This window comes from Lontra canadensis, unplaced genomic scaffold (assembly GCF_010015895.1).
Source record: "Lontra canadensis isolate GAN:19392208 unplaced genomic scaffold, GSC_riverotter_1.0 scaffold19, whole genome shotgun sequence".
Taxonomy (NCBI): Eukaryota; Metazoa; Chordata; class Mammalia; order Carnivora; family Mustelidae; genus Lontra; species Lontra canadensis.
Window position 1 is genome coordinate 13,979,006 of NW_022631013.1, and position 20,557 is coordinate 13,999,562.

The 20,557-nt window shown below is 41.4% G+C and overlaps 1 protein-coding gene across 2 annotated transcripts in view; it reads left to right on the forward strand.

Moving 5' to 3' along the window:
• The first annotated feature begins 7,996 nt into the window (after positions 1–7,996).
• Positions 7,997–20,557, forward strand: part of TDRD7 (tudor domain containing 7) — a 74,366-nt gene continuing 61,805 nt past the window's right edge. Inside the window, exon 1 of one of the 2 annotated variants that reach the window (XM_032860655.1) lies at positions 7,997–8,199. The gene's annotated coding sequence lies outside the window, so the exon portion shown is untranslated. The remainder of the gene's footprint in view (positions 8,200–20,557) is intronic. The other variant, XM_032860658.1, reaches the window with a different exon arrangement.

Genomic DNA, 20,557 nt, shown 5'->3' on the forward strand with positions numbered 1-20,557 from the left:
TTTGGTGCAAGCTATTTGTTAACCTCTATTATATAGGTCTATGGCTTTCCTTAGAGATTTTGAGAAGGGAAAAAAGTTTACTTTGTCCTTATACTTTTCATGCATTTTACTTTGCTTACTTCTTCAGTCCCTTATTTCATTCATCAGGTACACATAGAGGCAGCATAGCATTGTAGAAAGAGGATGGACTTAACCCCTTCCCTATTTATTCATCCATTGAGTAAATATTACAAGCCTATATGTGCCAAGCACTAGAACACTGCAATCATCATGATTAGGGAATATATCTATATCCCTATCTTTCTACCTATCTATAATCAACCTTCAAACCCCTTTTCGGGAATATGTATTGCACAAAAGGAAGGAAATGCTATGTCACTGTTGACCACTGTGTTGCTCTCAGATTAAGAACCACTTACCTAGAGAAAATCTCTGGTGTCTTACTCTGGCCAACAGCCTGCTAGCTCCTTTCTTAACCAACAACTGGCCTCTAGGTATTACAATGTTCTAATTGCAAATATAAAACACCCTGTGTTAAGGAAATTGCCGCTGAGAGCAGGGACCACAGTTTTAAATGGAAAAAGACTAAGTGCAAGGGGATGAAGAGAGAATTGGAAGGAAGACCATCTATTTTACTTATGGGCTAAATGAACTCTACGCAGAACCCTCAAAACAGTGGTTTTAATCTCCTCAGCTGGTTGTGAGTACTAGATAGAATCAGATAATTTGGGAGCGGGGTGATGCAGAATTCTAATAAATATAAGTACATGCATTCATCCCTAAGTCTGTTGGAGTAAACAGGAATGTCTGGTTCAGCTTCTCTTTGGGTAGGACTGGCTGTTGGGGGATTTCTAGAAGCAGCACTCAAGCCCTATCTGACCCACCACCTTCTTTTATAATGAATATTTTGTAATCCCTCCTTTAACTCTCCTGATATGAAATCCACAGATAAAATAACCTGGAAAATTCATTTTAGGTTAAACTATGAAAAAATTATTTGTGTTTATACATAAAGCAAAGGTTTTTCATCTACAAGAATGACTGGCAAGACATTCACGTGTTGGTTGGGACAAAGGGAACTTCTTGGATATGAGGGAGCTCTTCCGTATATACCAGGACAGCAAGCATGCAGCCTGGACCACTAAATCCCAGGAGGTGCCCCCTCATCGTGTGACAACCTAAAATAACCTCGTGAATGTCCAAAGTGCCCTTGGGAAAACAGCAGGGAGATGTTACTCCCATAGAGAACCACTGGTGAATGGGAACTGACCACCAAACAGCCCAAAGGGAAGGCTCCTTTTCTAGTTACTGGGTTAACATCGCCACTTAAGCAAATCTGAGGTTAGAGTGAGCCCAAAGGGCTCCCGATCCAACAAAAGACTTCGATTTATTCAAGATCAAACTTTTATTTATTTATTTAGTATATTTATTTATTTGACAGAGAAAGACATAGCAAGAGACGGAACACAAGCAGGGGGAGTGGGAGAGGGAGAAGCAGGCTTCCCGCCAAGCAGGGAGCCTGATGCAGTGGGGCTCAATCCCAGGACCCTGGGATCATGACCTGGGCTGAAGGCAGATGCTTAATGACTGAGCCAGCCAGGTGCCCCTCGAGGTCAAACATTTAAGTGGGCCAGTGATAGTCCCAGAATACTACTTTGAATCTGAACCCACAATTTTTTAAGATTTTATTTTTTATGTAACCTCTATACCCAGCACCAGACTCTAACTCATGACCCCAAGGTCAAGAGGCACATGCTCTACTGACTGAGTCTGTCGGGCACCCTGAACCCCCATTTTTTGAGTACCATCTGCAATTTTGATTTCAGGGTCAGCTAACCAATGCTGAGCGCCTCCTGTATACTTACATGGTTCTTTCTCATTGCCTCCTCCCTTCCTCACACCTAGCATCTACTGCAGCATAATTTTTGTACCAGTCTGTTCATCAACTACTACAGAATCCATAATGCTGTAGTTGTTTCCCTTGTTCAGAGTATTAGTTACCCTCCCTCCATGCCCCACCCCACATCTGGGCCCGTCAGCAGCTGCCAACTCAACACCTGCACCCTTGGAATCCTCCATTCTTTCTGGGCTGTGTCCAAGGCTGGGCTGGGTGAATGAACCACAGCTCCAGAGGGACAGAGGCCACCTCTTAGAAGCCAAGACCCTCCCCCCATGGGTCCTATGACCTTGCTGTACACAATATGGCTTTAAGCTTTTGTTATCCCCTGTTTTCCAGTGTTCGATGGCTGTGTGGCCTCTACAGCTTTAGGGATCAGCCCCTTCTGGGGATTAGCCCCTTTCAGCTGACTCACCTTGGAGGCCTTTGTGGACAGATTAGGGAGTTTTGCTCGATCAGCACATCCTGAGCTTTATCAGGGCCTGGATTTTAGCAGGTCCCCAGCAATCTCTCCCTTCAGTGTTTTGTTTTGTTTTGTTTTGTTTCTCTTAACTCAGTTAAAACAAATGCAATTGTCTAGAAATTCCTCTATACTTGTTTGCGAGGCAATAGCTGACCGGAGAGGGTAAGATCACGATGTTAATGATTCATCAAACATAACCTAGATCTGTCCAAAAATTTCTTTTGTTATGAATCCATTTTTCCTGACCTTGTGTAAGCAAAAAGTACCAGTGAGGCTGGGCTTAATCCACATAATATAACATTGAACGCGTTGTTGTTTAGCTTCGAGAAGGACTTAAAATTATTATTGCTGAAATTATTTGCAATTAAGTAACTCAGAGGGAAAAAAAAGACAAACATAAAGTCTTTCGAGTGTTCATAAGGGAGATGAGACATAGAACATGTTCCCCTGCTGTAAACATTTTTGCAGGACAAATAAGTTACACTGGGAGCTCAGCCCAGGGAGAAGTCACTTTCAGGTGGGCCTGCAAGGAAGATTTCTCCGGAGAGGAATCAATGAAGACACTGAATAACACCACAACCGAGACCCTATGGCTCATTCAGCAGTATGCAAAGTGATGGACATGAGAGGTTTGGTTTGGGTTTTCTCTTTGGAGACAATATAGGGAAGAAACAGATGAGTTCAGATGGAAAGTAAGATGAGAATATCTAGAGGTCTCTAAAATTGCCCCTCTCGATTTTGGAGAGTGGAAGAGCCGCCGATGGCAGAGGGAAAGTCAGAGAAACTCAGAGGAGGAGGGTTAACGGGGTCTCTTTCTTAGACTGTATCGCATACCACACACTCCATCAGATGAGATAAAAACGAAGTGAGCCACAGACATGGTCTTGGAGCACGGTTGCTGTCTCCCCTTCTTTTTACATGGTCTCTTGCAGGACTGAGAGAGGGGAAAGAGGGAAGGACAGAGAGGTGCCTCAACCAATGGTTTTGGCCTTGTCTGCCTTGTACGGGTGCTTTGGTGTTTGCATCCAAGGTGGCTCTCTCCAAAAAATGCACGAAGGGCTTTAGGTGGACATTTCACCCTAATAGTTGCACCTTTCTCAGCCCAGGAAAAGGCAGCCATAAATCCAACTTCCTTCCTTATACCTGGGTCTTGATTTGCACTCTGTTTCCATGACAACCTCTCTCTCTCTCTGGAGTATTTGGATGGGCACAGATTACCTGCCAGGCTGCTGCCCACTGGCCAGCTGCTCCCTCCTATCCACTCCCCTATATCCAAATGCCACCTGTGCAGATCACATCCTCTCAACAGCCCTTGGGGGTGGAAGCTGTGCCTGCCTCTCCTGAGAGAGAGCCACAGATGCTCCTGGCCCCCACTTCTGTCATCCAGAGATCATCTTGGGCTTTTGCTGAGAGAGAATACCTTCTCCCTCAGTCTAGTTCATTCTGAAAACTCTGCTCTTTGGCCTCAGGATATATGCCTTCATATAAGGCAGTTTTCAATACAGATTCCTAGTGGGTGCCCCCAAACCATTTTTGAGATCATATGCCAAATTTTATATCCATGTGTTGTTTTCACATATTCTGACTTCCTTCTCTCATAACCCATTTGTCATCTCTGATTCCCCCAAAATCCAATTACATCCAGAGCATGGGAATTAATTCTTGAACTCCCCAGGCCTTGGACCATTTCCAAAGAAAGTAAACAAACTTCCTAACCTCTCCTTGCTAGGTCAGCTACCCATGGAGTTCTGAGAACATCCCGATATGTCTTAGCAAAAAATCCACCTGCAGAATGGACACTACCCAAGAACATATAGGAAGGGCCAATGAACACATGAAAAGATGCTCAATATCATTAGTCATGGGGAAAGGCAAATTAAAAACCTCAATGTGATATCTGTATCCACATCCATTGAAATGGCTAAATTTAAAATGACTGACAATTCCAAGGACTTGAGAAGATTTGGAGGAACCGGAACTCTCATATGTTGCTGGCAGGTGGTGGGGGCATGGAGAACAAAATGTTGCAGCCACTTTAGAAACAATCTGACAGTTTTATCTTACAGAGTTAGACATACACTGATTCTACAACCAGCAATTCTACTTCTAAGTCTTAATGCAAGAAAAATATGTCACCACCCAAAGACCCGCATGTGATTGCTTATAGCAGTTTTGTTCATAATAGTCCCAAACTGGAAATAACACAAATGTGTATCAAATGTGAATGGATACGGGCACCTGGGTGGCTCAGTGGGTTAAAGCTTCTGCCTTCAGCTCAGGTCATGGTCTCAGGGTCCTGGGATCGAGCCCCGCATCGGGCTCTCTTCTCGGCGGGGATCCTGCTTCCTCTTCTCTCTCTGCCTCTCTGACTACTTGTGATCTCTCTCTCTCTCTCTCTCGCTGTCAAATAAATAGATGTCTTTAAAAGAAAAAAAAATGTGAATGGATAAACAAATCATGACACACCCATACCTGTGATGATATGCTGTTATGCAATAAGAAGGAACAGACTGCTGATCTATGTGACAACATGAGTGACTCTCAAATGCATTATGCTAAGTGAAGAAAGCCAGATACAAAAGACTACACACTATATGATTCCATTTACATGACATTCTAGAAAAGGCAAAGCTATAGTGATAGATGTCAGATCAATGCCTGCCTGGGGCTGGAGAGAGGGGGAAGAAATTAACTATAAAGAGGCACAGGGGAACTTTTTAAAAAAGATTTATTTATTTGTGAAAGAGAGTGCCAGCAGGGAGAAGAGGATGGGAGGGTTGGAGGGAGTGAAAGAGGCAGAGGCAGATTCCCTGCTGAGCAGAACCTGTCACAGGGCTCCATCCCACAACTCTGAGATCATAACGTGAGCTCAAGAGTCAGAAGCTTAACCTACTGAACCACCCAGACACTTGAAGAGGCACAGGGGATCTTTTGGAATGATGAACTCGTTCTACATCTTGACTGTGGGGGTGGACACATGACTGAATACATTTGTCAAAATTCATCCAACTGTACATTTAAAATATTTATTATATGTAAAATATTCATGGAAAAAGCTGAATTTAAAAAAAAAAAACTAGCTACAGAGCATCATTTTTCTTTGTATATAGGATAGTCCAAACACAGAATTCCTTTGCCAGGACAACTAATCTCAGACTTGAGGGCCCATTACATTGCTTTTAGGACTTACCTTGCATATTGGACTCTGGAGTTTTTCCTAATTTTCTATTCCAACTGGCACTCTTTCAATTGGGAGCTGCTTTTTACATCTTTCCCATCTTAAAAGTGGAACCAGAGGAGGTTATCAGCACTGCAGAGTCCAAATCGGGTCTGGCTATATTTTACGTCTATTAAATCCACTGCAGTGTTTAGAGCAGACTGGGAGAGAGATCCTAAACAGACTGAAATACAGCAGCAGGGACGGAAAGGAGCGCCAGGGAGAGACATTTGGGCCGATCTAGTTAGAGACTAGTTGTGGGAGTATCAAAGAGAACAGCATACAAAGGAGATTTTGAATAGTTCCCCACCGCCTCTGGGGAGAAGCCCAAACTCCCGAGTGGGCTCTCAGGCCTTCCATGGTCTACTTCCAACCTACCTTTTCATTGCCTGCTATCCCTTCCCACTGAACCAAAAGTCCCCTCAAGGAGCTCCTGGAGGGCTCAGTTCGTAGAACATGTGACTCTTGATCTCCAGGTCATAAGTTTGAGCTCCACGTTGGATATAGAGTTTACTTAAAAAGAACCTAAAAAAAAAAAAAACTAAAAATAAAAAAAACTCCGCAAGCGTAGGCTTGTGCCTTAACATAGTATGCACTCCATGAAAATTACATAAGAGTGGGTGTTAGCAGGTACTGGTTGATTGTCCGTTCACCTAGTAATGGGCATTTGTGTTGGTTCTATTCTTGGCTATTATGAACAAGGCTGCTGTGAACATTCTTGTCCAGGTCTTTATGTGGACATATGCCTTCATTTCCTTTGGGTAAACCCTGGAAATGGAATTACTGGATCATATGGTAGGTTTATTACCTCCATATACTAGGATACTACTCAGCAATAAAAAGATATGAACTATGGTCCACACAACAACATGGATGAATCTCAGCACATTTATATTGAGTGAAAAAGCCTGGACACCACCACCCCCACCCAAAGTCTGCATATACTGTATGATTCCATTTATATAAAACCCTAGAAAAAGCAAACCAGAGGCACTGGGGTGGCTCAGTTGGTTGGGTGTCTGACTCTTGGTTTCAGCTCAGGTTGTGATCTCAGGGTCCTGGGATCAAGTCCTGCCTTGGGCTCTGTGCTCAGGGTGTGGACTCTGCTTGAGGATTCTCTCTCCCTCTCCCCCTGTCTCACCCCCCACTCATGCTCTCTCTAAAAATAAATATAAGTAAAATATTTGGAAAAAAAAAAGTCAACTCATCTATAGTGACAGAAAGCAGATCAGCAGTTGAGGGGGCAAGGACAGAGAGGCATAAGAGGTGAGGATTACAAAAGTGACCCAAGGAAACTTTCTGGGGTGATGGATGTATAGTGATAGTTTCACAGCTGTACACATACATGAAAACATCAAATTATACATTTTAAATGGGAGGTTTACGGTATGCCAATTACACTCAAGCTGTACAAAAAAAAAAAAAATACTGCTTGAGGGGTGCCTGGGTGGCTCAGTCCGTTAAGTGGCTGCCTTTGGCTCAGGTCATGATCCAGGGTCCTGGGATCAAGTCCCACATCGGGCTCCACACTCAGCCGGGAGCCTGCTTGCTTCTCCCTCTGCCTGCTTCTCCCTCTGCTTGTGTACTCTCTCTGACACATAAATAAAATCTTAAAAAAAAATACTGCTTGATAAAACAGCAGACCCCAATAAATGAATATAGAATAAACACAGGGAAGTGTTCAATGTTGCTTTAAGGAATACAAAGCAATATGCTCAATACATCTTGGTAGAATTAATGTGTAGAAGAAATAAGTGAATATTAGGTGTTCAGTAACTTTATAATGAACAAAGGAATGGATTTGACAAAATTTACATCACCCTTCTGTGCCAGGCACAATTCTAGGCTCTGGGAATAGCCTGTAGAGCATGACAAATATCCCTGTGCTCATAGAGCTTTAATTTGAGGACAGTAGACAACGAAAAAGATTAGTAAAATACAGTGTGCCCGATAGGTGTTAAGAGAGAGAAAGCTGAGGAGAGAGAACATATCGGGGACTGACATTTTTCGAAAGTGGCACCCTCCTTGAAAAGGTGACGCTTGTGAAAAAACCTGAGGGAAACGAGTGGACCAAGTGGATGTCTGGAAGAGTGAAAAGTAACTGTCCCCGCAAATGACGAAAAGAGTGAGCAAGAGTTGAGTGAAATGTCTGAGGAGTGAATGAAGGCAGGTGTAGGAGCTCACAAGTGCTGGCGAGGTCCTGCTGGGGCCCGTTGGGTCCCCGGCCCTCGCAGCCCGCCCGTACTTGCATTGCCCACGAGGAGGCGCGCCTGAGCCCGCTCCGCAGTCGTCTTCCGCCGACGGCCCGTGCGTGGGCACGCGCAGAAACCGCTAGGAGGCGTCGGTTTCCCTTCCCACGCGCGGACGCCGGCGTGGGCCGACGCGGCCGGGGAGCCCGCGCGTGCGCAGAGCCGAGGCCGGGGGGCCCTCGGGGCGGGGCGGAGCGGGGCGGGGCAGAGTGGGGCGGGGCGGGGGCTTGAGGTGATTCCCGAGCCGCGGCGGCGGCTCCGGCCGTGCGGGGAAACCGAAAGTGGGCGGCGGCCGCGGTTGTGTCCCTGGCTGAGACGTCGGCGGGAGCTGGGCCCAGAGGCGCGGGGACGGGCCGTGGGCCCCCGGGACGAGGTGAGCGCAGGTCTTGCCGCTGCGGGTGCGACAGGTGCTGGGCGACGTCGGACGAGGTTTCGGGCGGGCGCGGCGCACCTGGGTCACTAGCGGGACAGTGGCCCGGGCGGGACAAGAACGGGCCTGGGGCCTCTTCCCAGCAGCCGCAGGGGATGCCGCGGGGGGAGTTGGAGTTCCAGAGCGTTGTGTTTTTTAAATCTCTGATGGGACCCGTTCCCCGGCCGCTGGGTGACAGGCTGGGCGTCCGCCCGGGAGCCTGACAGACCGCCGAGCGCTCAGTGCAACGGGAAATGTAGCAGTGCGGGTGTGGACGAGGGGCGGGAGGCGCTGACCAGGAAGTGGTTCCACAGCCGCCCGCCTGGAGCAGGGCACATGAGAACCCCCGGCTGCCTGAGCTCGGTATTTTACACCCTGAGCTTTCAGTCCCTCGAAGGCAGGGGCCTCTCTGCGGACCAGCCCAGGCAGGCCGCTCAGGTAATGCGGGGCGCAAATACTATACAAGGCTCTCGAACCGTGAGACCCAGGCCGGGACACAGCGAGGAAGGAGACACGAATCCATGAATGAGTTGTCTCTTAACTTTGATCAAGATCCAACAGGGTCAGGTGCTCAGCCTCAAGTTACTGGGAGGGGGCTTAGAGCCCGCCCAACTTTTCTTCTACGTTCCGCTTGCGGAGTATAATATATTTCCGGTTATAACCAAAAGGTACCAGTCCCAAATAGTTTCAGAGAGCAAGAAAGGTTAATACCTGTATTAGAAAAAGTCCTGGCCCCAAAGGATTCTCATTACTGCCCTGCAAAACAAAACTACTGATCTGGGTCAACCCCCACTGCCCCCCCTCCCCCGCCCCAATCGTGCAGGTGGAAAAATTGCAGCAAAGTGTTCTGCCTAGTGATATGCCGCAACTTAATGACAGAAATGAAACTTAGACCCAAATTTCTAACTCACCTTCGGCTGCCTGGATGTGTAGGTGTTGCATACTGCAAATAGTGTGGGCTTTGCGGACCTGGGTTGGGAATCTGGGCTGCTCCTCTTACTGATTGTGGATGGTGAATAAATTACTTTCTTTGAGCCTGGTTTTCTGTGTATCAAATGGAAATGTTTAACATAAGTCCACACAGCTTTTGTGAGGTAACTGCTGTAAATCCTTCAGTTTATAATAATGATCAAAAAATGTTAACTCTTTTCTTTCCACCAAATTTCCCGTATTTTACGTAATTGGATTTCAGTTTCTTGGAGTCCTTTAATATAAGATTAATTGGCCCGTGGTGGGGATTTTTTCCATCTGCACTTAATGGACATTTCAGAACATCAGTTACATGCAAAGTACTGTGCTGGGTGCAGTGTAATTGGTCCCGGGGCCAGCTGCATTAGAATCCACATCTCCTGTGCCCCAGCCCGGGCCCTTTGGTGGCACACAGATTTCCTCTTTGCTGGTTAAACACAGTGAGACTGTGAGGCAGCTGTTGGCAGTGCCTTCGGATTTCAGTCCCTGGAGACTGTAGACTGGAGATGGAACATAATCCCTGCTAATGCCCTTTAACTTAACTATATAATTACTTTTATTTTTTTAAAAGCTTATTTGGTCTAATGATAAGTATTTTTCTGTACATAATGTTTTACTGAGCTCCTCTGAATGCCATTTCAATGTAGCTTTGTATCATTGCACAGAAACCAAAATAAACTTCAAATATTAAAGCTAAAAAAAAACAAAAAAACGTGAATGTGGCTGAATGAACTTACTGTGTTTTGTACCAAGAGATGTAAACTTCTTGAAGGACTGCTCTTTAAATTCTCTGTGCAATGTAATCTAGTTGGAGACTTAATATGAATTTAAAGGAAAATACTTTGTAAACCAACTCTAAGTGCCCACTCTGTGTTTGATCAAGTGCTGTTTTCAAGAACTGAGATTTGACAGAGGGCTTTGCATCTGGGCACTTTCAGGATCAGCAGATGAATACAGTAAGGACCCAAGTTCCTTGGTACTTGAGTGAAATGTAATTTCATATTTATGTGAATTGGTTTTTCTTTCTCTATGCAAAGCTTATTTTCTTTGCCCTCTACTCCTGTCTTTGTGCTTTTGAAGGTTTCATTCTTTTTATTATTTCCCCAATGGGCCAAATGTATTTTTTAAAATTTTGTCATTCAAACTATCTAAAAGTAATCAATTTTGTGATTTTTAGCTGCAATGTGTATATATGCCAGTTAGAGCTGCTGGTCAGCACAAAATGCCCAATGACTCCAAAGCAAACTCAATATTATAGCTGTGCAGCTTTGTCAGGAGGAAGCCAACCTATGGTTTCCATTAGATCTTTGGCTTCCACTTCAGAACTTGAAGGACTCCAAGGAAAGTTGAGAGTCACAGCTCTTGTCCATCTTCCTATCTTCCATATGAAAAAAAGTGACCTGAAGTGACTCACTCAAAGGGTCACAGCTAATTAGTAGCAGAACTAGGATTAAGATCACAAATCCTAAGACACTTTATTATTGCAAGAGTTTTTTTTCTCTAATATGTAGATTTATGGAAACCCCTTACTTATTATTTGTAATATATAGTTAGTAATGCATGTACAGCTTAGAGCTTGAAATTACAATAATAATAATAAATAAAAATGCCCCCTAAATATGCCCTATGGAAATATGTCATCACTTGAAGGTGTTAATTACTCTTTCTTTTTAAAAAGAGTTGGTAAAGGAGTAATTCAGGTGGTCACAAGTAGACTATACTGTAATAGGAAAGAAAAAAGAACATGTTAAACTGTTGCAAGATGAGAAATCATCCTGGAAGGGTCTTAGACCAAAACCTTCCCTCTCTTGGGCTCAGTTTATTGATTTGTAAAATGAGGGGGTTGGGATAAACTAGATGATATCTAAAATCTTTTTGGCACAGACATTCTGAACTTTGAGGGCCTGGCATGTTGCTAAAATAGTGTCTTCAAGTAAATGGGCAATCAGTTACCTCAAGTATTTGACCTAAGAAGGTACTAAAAATTGTGTAACTGACTGAAGAAGGTAAGAGAGGTTACTCGGTAATTTCAATTTACCCTAATAATTTTTCAGATTTTTTTCTGGGGTTTAGTGCCACTCTGAAATGCAGATTTATGACATTGAGGAAGATGAGCCAAACAGGACAGTTGGAAATAGATGAGAAAAGAGAAACTTAGAGAAGAACATGCACAGGTGAGAGCTGGGCCAGCTGGGCTAATGGGTAGTGAGGAATCTCAGGCTCTGGGAAGCACATAACATGCAAATGACTGAGTCAGGGAGGCTCAGTCAGTGGTAAAGGCTGTATCTAGAGGACACTGAAACCACATTCTTCAGAATAAGACTTTCTCAGGATGATTATCAGGTATATTAAGGAGAAAAGCTGTGAATTCCCAAACACAGTTTTGAATATGAGAGTTATTTTAGGCTATTTAAATTATTTAAATTATTTAAATATTGCTTTCTTAAAGGTTATTACTTTCCCCTACTCCTTGCTCCACTTCTTGTACATTATTAGCACTTTGGAGTTCTCTACGATTTATTGTGTAATAAAAAGAAAAAGGACAGAGTGAAAGGATAAAAGGAAATGTCAATTGCCACACTGAATATTTGCAACAATTAGAGATTCTTTTGGGATTGGGTGCCCATACCCTTAAATCAGAACATGGCTGATCCCTATTTCATGCCACTTTAAGGGCTGATCACGAAGTCAGTGTCCCCTAAGTTCCAAATTACTTAAGAGAAGCCAATTCTAGACATTTTGAGCAGCTGTCTAAAAGGAAGCCCTAAGTTTGGAAACAAGAAGACCTGGGTTCTTGTTGTGATTCTGGCCACAAAAATATGTGAGAATATGTGAGACCTAGAATAATTGCTCTGGGTCTCAGTTTCCTCATTATTAAACTGAAGGGTTTGGAGGAGATGGTCTGAAGGTTCCCACCAGCTTTCCATGCTTCTCTCAGCTCTCTACTTTGAGGTTGGGCCCACCATTCTATGCTGCTTCCCTAAGTCGGGCAGGGTGTGGGAACATTGTGGGCTTGTGGTCTAGCATGGAATCTCTGCTCCCTGAGCCTTTGCCAAAGCAGTAAGTGACTTTTTGTCTACTAATTAAGTGAGAAATTTTGGAGGAGATCCAGTTGCTTTCTTACCAAGCTTCCCAGTTCATAAGTATGTTAATGAGGCAAATAAGAAAATCTGGGAAAATTCTGGTATTTCAAATTTAACGCTGTACTAAATATTTCCCCGATATACCAATGCTTTTATCATTGTGCTCTTAGCCATTTAATACATATATTTATAGGTAGTTTCCCATCCACACCGTGCTTCCAGGAAATGCAAGTAAGTACTGAGTTCCAAGTTCATAGAACTCTACTGTTGATGCTTGTCATTCAGAAGAGAGGCAAGGTAAGGAGGAGGAGAAAGAGCAAGATGAAGGAAGTGAAAGTCAAATGCAATTGGTTGTGACCTATTGTGGCCATTTTCTTCCTTCCTAAGGTCTTTGCTAACTGACCTTGGTTAGTTTTTGAGATCAAAAGTACTCTGATTAAATAATTCCCCAGACCCACCTCTACTTTACTCTGCTGTTTAGGATTCTTAGTCAGCTCAAGCAGACCCTATATTGTCTTCAGAATAAGAATATTCTTAAGGAATATCCTTAATTCTCAAGGAAACCTTTAATTCTTAAGGAAATTAAGGAAACCCTTAAGAATTTTAACCTGAGAAGCTGTGTTCTAAAACAGAGATAGCCAGCCTTATTTCTCCCAGCCTAGCCTAATTTATGGTCACCAGGACTTGCGTAACATTCTCAAAATAAAAGTAACTTGAGTTTTCTTAAACTCAGAATTAATATTTGTCACAGCACTTTCAGAGAGTAGAAATAAAGGGGAAAGAGAGTTGACAAGTCAAAGCAGCAACTTAAAAAATTTGGGGAGCTACTTTGGAGAAACTTTGAAACTTAATTTTTGGGGGGAGCATGACTCAAGGTTTGCCATTGAGGCCCAGAGTTGAAATTCCCATAAACTTCCTCTTGTGCTTCTAACGGATGACATCCAAGATAATAAACTTAATTTTTTGTAGCTAGAGGAGAGTATCGTATGCTTTTTATAAAAGTTATTGAGTGTAATTGCCATCTTCAGAAAATTTCCAAAAAATGCCATGACAATCAAGGAATTCAAACTTAAGGCATTTAAAACAATATAGATTAGAAAATAATGATTGTTTTTAAAAAATTATTTTAGTTGTAACTTTCTTTTTGGTCGTTGCCCAAAGTAATACTATTAATTTAGAAATCACGGATCCAACTGGAAGAAACTGACAAGCATGAGAATACCACCTACATCTGAACAAGATGTGTAGTCACATTTTCCCTCCCAGGCTTCACTGTGCTTAACTGCTTCTCACCAGCTGTGAGATCTTCAGTCTCATAGTCCCAAGGGACCACCTTTCCCTCCAAAAAGATATAGCTACTAAAAGTTGTTGTGAATTCAGTATCAGTTTCTTTGTGAATCCCAACAGTATAGGCACAATGTTTGAAAAACAGGGAATACATGCCAGTGTGAGACACTTACTGGTATTCAGGCTGTGCCTCTGGCTCATCGGGGTGTGTGAACTTCTTACAGGAACACTGGGTCGTTGAGAACACTGGCTCAGAGTGAAAGGGCCGTGAAATAATCCACCTGATGATTCTCAACCACAGCCTGGTGACATAATGGGGTGTCTCAGTCAGTTGATGACAATCATTAAAATTTGCAAGTTGTTTTTTAATAAAGAAATTTAAGATGATTCCTTTAATAGCTCACATGCATCATGCTATGTTTTAGTAAGTAGAAAGGAGTATTAGATAGATGGACGATTTCTCACTCACTCATCCAATGTTTATTGTGCTCTTGTTGTGGGCTGGGCTCTAGGGATTCAGTAGTGAACAAAGGCTCACAAATTCGAGCTTTTTAGATTTTTTTTTTAAAGATTTTATTTATTTATTTGACAGAGATCACAAGCAAGCAGAGAGGCAGGCAGGGGGGCGGCAGGAGGCAGGCTCTTTGCTGAGCAGAGAGCCCATTGTGGGGCTCGATCCCAGGACCCTGAGATCATGACCCGAGCCAAAGGCAAAGGCTTTAACCCACTGAGCCACCCCCCACAAATTCCAGCTTTCACGGAGCTCATAATCAAGTTGGGGAAACAGATGGTACAATTAAATAAGGACTACTGGGTGGTAATAAGTGCAAAGGAGGGACATAAGGTAGGGAAGGGGTGTAGGGAATACCGGACAGCCAGCATAACAGTTTGGATTTTGGATAGGGTGGCCAGGAAAGGCCTTGCTGAGAAGGTAACCTTTGAGCAAATACTCAAAGAAACTGCAGCAGTGAGTTGTGTGGCCCCTGTGTGGAGAATAGATTCTAGGAGGCAAAGTGGAAGCTGAGACCAGCAAGGAGGCAGTTGCCCCAATCCAGGCAAAAGATGCTGTTGGCATGGACTAGAGCCATCACCATGAGACAGTCAGGAGTGGGGGAATTGTGAATGTCAGCCTGTCTCTCTTCATGTATCACATGGTGATGGTGGTAAGGAGTTGAGAGTCACTAATACTCAGTTGCTTCATTTTACAGAGAAGGAGGTAAGAGCCCCAGGAGAAAGGATTTGTCCCAGGAAAAAAGTGCTCTTTGCATAGTGATATTGAACTTGGGGACACCAGCAAAAGGAGGCATGGGCACAGCCTTCCACAATCCCTCGTCTCTCCCCACAATCAAATCAAAATCAATATATCAATTACTAGTTAGCAACACGCCCAAATGGTTAATGTTTGGGAGATCCTTACCAGCAGTTCTTTCAAAGCAGACCTTGAAAGGTAAAGGGGACATTTGAGAGAAAGTGGACTGAAGTGGCTCTCCCAAGGGTGGAAGGAGTAGAAGGCTTTCACATAGGGCAGCCTAGAGAACCAGTCTCTGATTAGCTTCTAAGATGGGATTAGACTTGTCCTTTCGAGCCAGCAGCATACTGGAGTTCTATTATGTTTTAGTCACAGGATGTCCATTAGTGAGTAGAATGCTATGAGAATTTTTTTTAACCCCACAAATTAGTGATTGCTGCCCACCCACTAACGTAGCTGGAGAAAAGTAGACCACGGTGAGGAGGTGGTAATGGAACAGATGCTCTTTCCAGAAAGAAGGGGAGGAGGAAATAGAAACTCCTCCTCAAGGTGAAGGATAGGTCCTTCCTACTGATAGTCTCAGCAGGAGTTTATAGTGCTTCTGACTAGGGAGGAGCCAGTACTAAAGAGTCTGGTCCGAATGGATCCAGATACCCTGCTCGCACGCAAGTGGGTGTATTCCTACGTGTGTGCTGACCACCTGGCATCATATCTACACATCACGTGTGCATAATTCATAGTCCGGGCCCATCTGCAGATATACAGAGATGCAAAGTTCAGCTTTACTCAGAAGAGCTCTAGATGAACAGGTGGGAGAGACAGAGTTTAGAAGGAAAGGTAGGAAAGGTGGGGGTAAAAAAGTTGGGGAGGCTTGGCTCTGGGAGGTTAGTAGGCTATCCTTTAGCTTTTCCTCTTACAAATTAGAACTTGGCCAGCCTCCATTATGGTTTTTCCTATTTGAAGAAATAACTGCAGTGAAGTTTCAGTGATCTTTAACTGTTGTGCCAGGAACCATTACAAATCAAAGTCCGTCTCTTACATTGGAAGTTTACTACTTAAGAGCCAGAATTTACAAGTTAGATTTAACTTCTGGCAACCTTGAAATATAGGTGTCAAAACCATTCTCTCTGAGCTGTTCCCCAACACACTCAGGAAAGTGTAGTTGGACATCAAGGGGATGGAGGTTCTGAGACACTACAGCTGTTATCTTTTGCTGCCATGAATTTTCTGTTTACCCTTTAGAGTGCCTGTCAGTATCACTGACTTGGAATCTGAACCATCCCTGTGAGTGGCTTCCATACATCTTATCATATCTTGGTGATTTACCTTCCCTCAGCTTTGGCATTCTCATCTATAGAATGAGAACAATTTCCTCCTAGAATTATTACGTATATTAAATTTTTAGAAAGTCCAAATCTCAGAACTTGGATTCTCACAAGAGGAAGAAAAACATGTCTACCCAAAGATTTATATAATTCAAAGCAGCTTTATTTATAATACCCCCAAACTGGAAGCAACCCAAATGTCTATCAACATTCGGATGGATAAATGAATTGTGGCATGTCTACACAGTGAAATACTGCTTATCATAGTATGAGAAGTTTTTGCTATTAAGTGTGGAAACATGGATGAAACATGGATGAAACTCAAGAACACCAGGAAAAAGTGATCTATCCTGACAGAAAGCCGAGCAGTGGCTGCCAGGAGCCAGGACAGCACGTGTATGAGAGGGTGAGAGCTGCCTGCAAAGTGGCACAACTTGAAAGAATTTCTTTTTCTCAGACTTACTGATATATACTTAACATATAATAAAAGTCCCTCTCTTTTGTCTATAGTTCTATGAATTTTTTTAAAAGATTTCATTTATTTATTTATTTGACAGAGACAGAGAAGGAACACAAGCAGAGGGGTGGGAGAGGGAGAAGCAGGCTTCCCACTGAACAGGGAGCTCGATGCACAGGACGCCGGGATCATGACCTGAGCCAAAGGCAGACACTTAACCGACTGAGCCACCCAGGTGCCCCTATAGTTCTATGATCAAGAGAGAATATTTCTGTCATTCCCAAAATTGCCCTGTGCCTTCTTCACAGTCTGTCCCCTCCCTATACTCCCATCCCCTGGCAACCACTGATTTAATTTCTATGCCTATAGTTTTGCCTTTTTCAGAATGTTACATAAATAGAATCATACAACATATAGTCTTTTGTGTCTGGCTTCTCCCACTTAGCATAGTGTGAGAATCATCCACACAGATCTAGGTATCAATAATTTGTTCCTTTTAATTGCGGAGTACTACTTAACTGCATGGATATGCAACGCTAGTTGATTCATTCACCTGCTGATAGACATTTGGATTGTTTCTAATTGGGTGGTAATTATGAATAAAGCTACTATAAATATTTAGGTATAGGTTTTTGTATGAATATATGTCATTATTTCTCTTGGGTAATGACCGACATGTAAGTTTTTTGGATTGTATGATAAAAAGATGCTTCCTCATAAGAAACTGTCAAGCCATGTCTTTTCAAAGTATTGTTCTGCAAGCCACCAGACGTGTATGAGAATTCTAGTTGCTCTGCATTCTTATCAACACTTCATACTGTTGTTTTTTTTTAAAAGTTTAACTTATTCTAATAGATGGGTAGTGATGCCTCATTGTGGATTTAATTTTCACTTCCCTAATGAAGAATGTGGTTTTTGGCCATCTACATCTCTACTTTAGTAAACTTCAGTATGTGTTCAAATAATTTGCATGTTTTAAAATGGGCTCTTTGTTTTCTTATTGAGTTTTGAGGGTTGTTTACATACACTGGTTACCTGTCCTTTACCAGGTGTTTTATGAAAATATATCCTTTCAGTCCGTGGCTTGTCTTTTCATTTTCTCAACAGAAATTTATATTTAAAAGAGCATAAATTTAAAATTTTGATGAAATCCAATTTGTCAGTTTTTTCTTCTGTATTCTAAAAATAAAAAATCTTTGCTAAACCCAAGATCGCAAAGATTTACGCCTTTGTTTTTTTCTAAACATTTTACAGTTTTAGTTTTTTCAAGTAGGACCTAAGTGATCTGGGTTTTTAATTTTGAATATAGTTTAAGGTTCATTTTTTGGATATGGATAAATAGTGTTCCAGAACTCTTCATTGAACTTTGTCCATTGAATTTCGTTTGGTAACTTTGTTGAAAATCAGTTGACTAACATAACACAGTAAAAAAAAAAAAAATTACTGATTGGAAACTTAAAAAAAATAAGAAAAGAAAAAAGAAAATCAGTTGACTATATATGTGTCGGTCTATATCTGGGTTATGTATTCTGTTCCACTGAAGACTGTCATTTTGACAATACCTACATTACATTGATTAATATACTTTTAAGTAAATCTGGAAATCAGTCTTTTTGCACTGGCTAGGCTCTCCAGTGTGATAGTGAATAGGAATGAAGGAGTGAACATTCTTGCCTTGCCCTGTTTCCAATCTTAGGGAGAAAGCATTCGTTCTTTTCTTGTTACGTATTATGTTAGCTGTGGATTTTTCACAGATGTTCTTTATCAGGTTGAGGCGGTCCCCTTCTTATTTTCTGAGAGTTTTTATCATAAATGATTTTGAACTTGGTCAGATGTCTTTTCTTCACCTATTATTACCATGTGGTTTTTCTCCTTTAGTCTGTTGATACAGTCGGTTGCATTGGTTGATTTACGAATGTTGGGCCAGTCTTGTGTTTCTAGAGTAAACCATATAGTTGATCATGATGTGTTATCCTTCTTACATATTGTCGGATTTGGTTTGTTAATATTTTGTTAGGAATTTTTGCAATTATGTTAATGAAGGAAGTTGGTTTGTGCTTTTCTTATGATGCCTCTTTCTGGTTTCAGTATCAGCATAATGCTGGCCTCATAAAATGAGTTTAGAAGTATTCCCTTCCCCTATGTTTTTTGGAAGAGTTTGTGTAGAAGTGGTAGTATTTTTTTCTTGAAGTTTTCGGTAGAATTGACAAACCATCTGGGTTTGAGTTTTCCTTGTGTGAAGGTTTTTAACTACAAATTCAACTTCCCTAATTGATATAGGGATATTAAGATTATTTATATCTTCTTGAATAAGCTTTGGAATTTGTGTCTCTTAATGAATTTACTCCATTTTATCTAATTGACAAAACTTATTGGTATAAGTTTATAAGTTTACAGACATTTGCTTTTTAATGTCTGTAAGACCTGTATTGATGGCCTGTTCTTTAATCCCATTAATAATAATTCGCATCTTCTCTCTTTTTTTCTTTATTAATCTATCTGGAAGTTTATCAATTTTATTGATGTTTTTAAAAAAGTAGTTTTGGTTTCATTATTTTTTCTTTAATTTTCTATTTCATTACTGATGTGTTTCATCAGTTCAATATTGATTTTGCTCTCATTTTTATTACTTTCTTCCTTTTACTTTTAGTACAATTTGCTCTTTTTTCAAGGTAGTAGATTAGATCACTGAATTGGGACCTTTCTTCTTTCCTAACATAAGCATATAATGCTGCAGAATTGCCTTTAAATATTGTTTTAATGCCATCCAGCAAATTTTTGTACATTGTGTTTTCATTTTTTGTTTGTTTGTTTGTTTTGAAGGAGGCTTCCTTTCTGACCCTTGGTTTTTTTTTAGAAGCATGTCATTAAGTTTGCAAATACAAAGGGATTGTCCACCTATCTTTCTGTTATTGATACCTAATTTAGTTTTTTTCTGGTAACAGGATACTCTGTATAATTTCAGTTTTTCTAAATTGGTCAAGGATTGCCTTAAGTCCCAGAGTGTATTCTGTCTTTGAAAAGAATGTATATTCTGCTATTATTGGGGTAGAGTCTTTTATAAATATCAATTAGGTCAGTTTGATTGATGTTGTTAATCAGCTCTTCTATATCTTTACTGGTTTTTGTTTACTGGTTCTACATTACTGAGAAAGATGTTTTGAATTTTCCAAATAATTGTGAAGCTATTCTTACACCTCCATTGGTTTCTGCTTTGTGTATTTCAAAGCACTGATATTTGGTACACTCACGTTTAGGATTGTAATAGCTTCCTGATGAATTAACTCCTTAATTAGGTAATGTCTGTCCTTATCCCAAGTGATATTCCTTGTTCTGGTATTAATTAATATGGCATATCTTTTTTTTATCTTTTTACTTTGAACCTATGTTGTATATCTATTTAAAATAATTTCTCATATATAGTGTATTGGTAAGTCTTTTATATCCACTCCATCAATCCTAAATTTTTATTGAGATATTTTAAATGTTTACATTTGATGTAATTTTTGCTGTGGCCAGCTTTAAATCTACCATTTTGCCAGATGTTTTCTATTTGTGCTACCTGTTCTTTTTGGCAGTTGTTGTTTCTGGCTCCACCCCCACCCCCCACTTTTTTGCCTAATTTTTTTTTTTTTTTTACTTTTAATTGCTTTTTTAAAAAAAATTCCAATGTACTTAACATATGGTGTTATATAGTTTCAGGTGTACATCTCATTGTTTTTTGATTGAATTTTTTATTCTGTTTTATCTTTACTACTGGCTTATTAATTATGCTTCTTTAAAAAATTTTTAGTTGTTGCCATAAGGTTTATAATATATGTCTTTATCACATTCCCCTTTCAAATAGTAGCATACTACACATTGTGTATATACACATAGTATTAACTAAATGTTGGTGCTGGTGGTGACAGTTTGAAGAGAGCTAATGTTTAGCAAAGGGAAGTATATAATG